The sequence below is a fragment of the Otolemur garnettii genome, unplaced genomic scaffold (genome assembly GCF_000181295.1).
Source record: "Otolemur garnettii isolate 467f Iridium unplaced genomic scaffold, OtoGar3 scaffold00469, whole genome shotgun sequence".
NCBI lineage: Eukaryota > Metazoa > Chordata > Mammalia > Primates > Galagidae > Otolemur > Otolemur garnettii.
This window is the reverse complement of record NW_003852864.1, coordinates 50,572-55,494: the sequence shown is the minus strand read 5'-3', so window position 1 is coordinate 55,494 and position 4,923 is coordinate 50,572. Positions and strand designations below refer to the sequence as shown.

General features: G+C 37.2%; 1 pseudogene; it reads right to left on the bottom strand.

Moving 5' to 3' along the window:
• Positions 1-1,973: 1,973 nt before the first annotated feature.
• Positions 1,974-2,772, bottom strand: LOC100966116 (annotated as a pseudogene).
• Between the last annotated feature and the right edge of the window lie 2,151 nt (positions 2,773-4,923).

Genomic DNA, 4,923 nt, shown 5'->3' with positions numbered 1-4,923 from the left:
GGCTGGATTCAAACCCACCACCTTAGGTGTATGTGGCTGGCACCTTAGCCACTTGAGCCACAGGCGCCGAGCCATGAGAATCTTTTTAAATGAAGAATATAAATGTCTTAGCACAATAACTAAGAAAATGACATGAAGGCTATATTAACCAGTTTGATGAAAATATTTCAAATTGTATATAAAAATAGCACACTGTACTCCATTACAGTATTAATGTACACAGCTATGATTTAATATAAAAATATATTACTGGGATATGGTCAATTAAAAAGCTTCTGCCCTGCTAAAAACACAGTAAGTAAAGGACATAGACAGCCCTCAGAATAGGAGATAATTTTTGCAGGTTATATTTCTGACAAAGGTCTAATAATCAGAATCCATAGAAAACACAAACTTATTAATAAGAAAAAAGCAAGTGATCCCATTTCATTGTGGGCAAGAGACATGAACAGAAGCTTCTCTGAAGAAGACAGGCGTGTAGTCTACAGACACATGAAAAATTCTCATTACCTTTAGTCATCAGAGAAATGCAAACCAAAACTACTCTGAGATACCATCTAACTCCAGTAAGAATAGACCACATCACAAAATCCCACAAGTGCAGATGTTGGTGTGGCTGTAGAGAAAAGGGAACACTTTTGCACTTCTGGTGGGAATGCAATCTAGTGGGTTCCTTTTGGAATGAAGTTTGGAGAACACTCAGGGATCTAAATGTAGATCTACCATTTGATCCTGCAATTCCTCTTCTATGTGTATATCCAAAAGACCAAAAATCATTTGGTAACAAAGATATTTGCACCAGATTGTTCATTGAAGCTCAACTCATAATTGCCAAGTCATGGAAGACGCCCAAGTGCCCATCGACCCATGAATAGATTAATAAATTATGGTGTATATATTCCATGGAATACTATGCAGCACTAAGAAATGGAGACTTCACCTCTTTTATGTTTACATGGATAAAGCTGGAAAATATTTTTTCTAATAAAGTATCTCAGGAATGGAAAAAATATATCCAATTTACTCAGTACTAATATAGAACCAATTTATGACCTCTCAAACTTTCCTATGAAGGATGAATCTCAACTATAGGCTAGGATGAAGGAGGGAAGTGGTGTATGACTGGAAGGGAGGTGAGTGGTTTGATACAAGGAGGGTTTATAAAAGGAGAACACCTATGGAGCATATTTCAAGTACACGTTGGATCTATCAGATGTAGAACACAAATGTCTTAACACTGTAATTGGGTAAGTGAGATGAAGGCTATGATAATTAGTAGGATGAAGCACTGCAATTTGTACAAATAATCAACACATTGAATCCCACAATAGCATAAATGTATTCATGATCTATGTACAAATGACTTAATAAAAAAATTCCACTTATTTATTATTGGTGGTTCTGCAAATGATGGGGGGGGGTTCTGCTTCATAACATATTTTCCCATGTCAATATTTTCTTTTTTTTTTTTTAAATAAGCACATAGCAAGTGGGTTTTATTCAGTATTTTAAAAATACAGATTTTGTGGCATCTTATAAATTTCTACTATAACAACGCCTTGATACATTGAACCAAGAAAACAATACAAACAAAAATTCATTTCCAAAAACAATCCATGACCTTTATTAAGGGGTGGTTTACATTTATGCATAATTTTATTACATTTATGCATAATTTTTGACTGTTACAATCAGGTATGTAATCACTTAGATACCTCTAATTTCTTTCTGTTAAAAATACATTCTTTTAGAAAATCCAATTTCATCATCTCATTCTTTTTTTCAGTAATTTTCTCCAAACAGTGATAGAAGTACTCTCTGATGGAAAGAAGGCAGAAAACTGGTTTTGAGCATCCCCAAATTATATATCTATAATAAAAGTTTGGCTCCAAGGAGCCTAGCTCTAATTAGTGAAGTAGGCCCAATTTAGAAAGTGACAATGAGGTGGTAACTAACAATTGTACTAGCCATCATCAAAAATTCACAATTTTAGTGATCTTTGTTTTGGGTTTCTATGGTTTAGGTGAATCCAAAATTCAAAGTCTGCACTCATTCCCTTTGGACAGCGACCAACGGTGACCATTCAATCTGAATTCTGACTTTCAGGGCAATCTTTCTTTAAGTGTTTCACAGAGCCACAAAGTTTGCAACCACTACCATCAGCATAGAGTCCTTTGGGATTATCAGGACAAGATATAGACAGGTGTCCCATTTTCCCACAAACAAAACACTTTGCAAAAGGAAATTCACCAACAGCTGGGTCTACTTAAGCCTTACACTTGGTTATTTCATGCTCTGTGGACCCAAACCGATAACATTCCAGTGCTCATATCTTGATTTTCAAGGGTAGCTGGGCAATCTGCAATTCTATGATGAGGTTTTCTACAATGGAAACATACCATTGCATTTTTCTTTGCTGCTTGTCTTTTTAATCCTTCCCATCAACTGTCTTTCTTTAAAGCCACTGCAATTTCTTTCCTTACTTATGTCTGATGCTATAATCTCCCCATTGGGAACCATCTGTGAGTTCTGTTTTAGGTATTCCATGAATTCATTCACATCTTCATTTAAGTATTCTTTTTTCTTTTCATTCTTTTTATGTTTTGCTGGGGGTACATTATTTTTAACGGATAGCCTATTGGTTCCAACTTGTTTATGCTTTGGTAGGTTTTGGCTTGTTCCCTCAAAGGACTGCTTTTTCATGTTCTCCCATGATGTTGCAGACAAGGGTCTCTTACTATGTGTGGTAGTAATGCATCCCCACCAAGTCATAGTCTGATCAGATATACCTTAGCAATTGCACACAGATCCTCCAGAGGAGCCAAGTTTGCAAGCCCATGTCAATATTTTTAAGCATTTTCTTCACACTTCCTGGGGTCTCATCCAGAGGCAGGATCTGTTAAGACCTGTGGATCCAGGAGAAGTTGACTTAAGAAATGTAAAGTTATAAACAATGAGAGACAAAGAGACAAGACATACAGGATAGAATTTTCAAAGCTGGGAGCATAGGGGACCACTACCTGTTTGTGGGGTTCCAAAGGGTGGCCCTAAGTGTTTGTTACACTCAGCTTTTATTGAAGGCTATTTGTTCATTATTCCAGAGGGCAAGCTGAGGAATGGAACAAAGACATCACCAGTTTCCCTGAGCAAACAAATTAGCTCTTATTGCTTCTATAATCATTGACTTGAAGGATCTGAGCATCGTGAGAAAACCAGAACCTGAACCTTGTGTAAGGGCAGCCTCCTGTCTGTGATCACACACATAGATTCCTAGGGGTGTGTTAATCTCTGCTAGTTCACTGTGGGGTAAAATATCCTCTGAAGAATCGGTGGGAAACAGGAATTTTTCTCTCATCACCACCCCAAAGGTATTTTCCTCTGTGATACCCTTATCACAGAGGATATAAGGATATAAGTCCTCTTACTCATATTTCAGGGCTCAAACTATTCCCTTGATCTCTGCTATGTCCAAATACAAATCTCCTCAATGGGTATTTGCTTTGGCGGTTGACTGAGCAGGGGATGATCTTGTTAATTTTTCTTTCCAGGACTTGGACACAGCATCTTATGTGGCCATTATTTCTTCAAAGTGTTCACAGATTCAGCAGAGGTGATCACAAGCTGTATCCCCTGCAAAACAGGCTTCCAGAAAACTGCTCATGTAAGAAATTTAGCAGTGGCTGGTTTAAAGCTAAACTAGCTGGCTTTGATTCACCTTGCTCAGCTTTTTTTTTTTTTATTTGTCCCTTTATCTGGGGATGTTTTCCCTTCCCAAGAATTGGGTCCTTGGTCCACATTCTGCCTACAGCACTCTCTTTGAGAATTTGTATTTTGGGGGACTTAAATTAAAATCTTTTATCCAGGGAGAGTCAATGTTTGTCAATGGAGAAAGCTGTGGGTCCAGTTTCAGTCTTCTACAAGTGCCTAACCAGTTCTCTCAGCACCATTTGATAAATAGGGATTCTTTTCCCAAGGGTATATATTTTTTAAAATTCTTATAGCATAACTGTGTACATTAATGCAATCATGGGCTACAGTGTGGTGTTTTCATGTACATTTTTAAATACTCTCATCAAACTGGTCAAGATAACTTTCATGTCATTTTCTTAGTAATTGAGTTAAAATGTTCATACTCTGCTTTTAGAAAGATTCACTTGTACCCTTGTAAGATAAACCATAGAGGTGACCCCACCAATATACCTTCCTTCCCCCATCTATCCTCCTCACCTCACCCTCCCACCCCCTTCCCATATTCTAAGGCTATAATTAGGTTATGACATTCTTATAAAAGCTATGAATTAGTTTCAAAATAGGGCTGTGTACATTGGATACTTTTTCTTCCATTCTTGAGATACTTTGCTAAGAAGAACATTTTCTAATTCCATCCATATAAACATGAAGGAGGTAGTCTCCATCCTTCTTTAGGGCTGCATAGTATTCCATGGTGTACATGTACCACAATTTACTGATCCATTCATGGGTCGATGGGCATTTGGGTTTCTTTCATGACCTAGAAATTATAAATTGGGCTGCAATAAACATTCTGATACAAATATCTTTGTTGTAATTTGATTTTTGGTCTTCTGGATATATACCTAATAAAGGAATTGCAGGATCAATTGGCAGGTCTATTTTTAGATCTCTCAGTGTTCTCCAGATGTCTTTCCAAAAGAAACGAATTAATTTGCATCCCCACCATCAGTGTAGCAGTGTTCCCTTTTCTCCATATCCATGATAACATCTCTGGTTTGGGGATTATGTAATATGGGCTAATCTCACTGGGGTTAGGTGGTACCTCAAAGTAGTTTTGATTTGCATTTCTCTGATGATTAAAGATGGACAGCATTTTTTCATATATCTGTAGACCATGAGCCTCTCTTCTTTAGAAAAATTTCTATTCAAGTCCCTTGTCAGCCCTGAGAT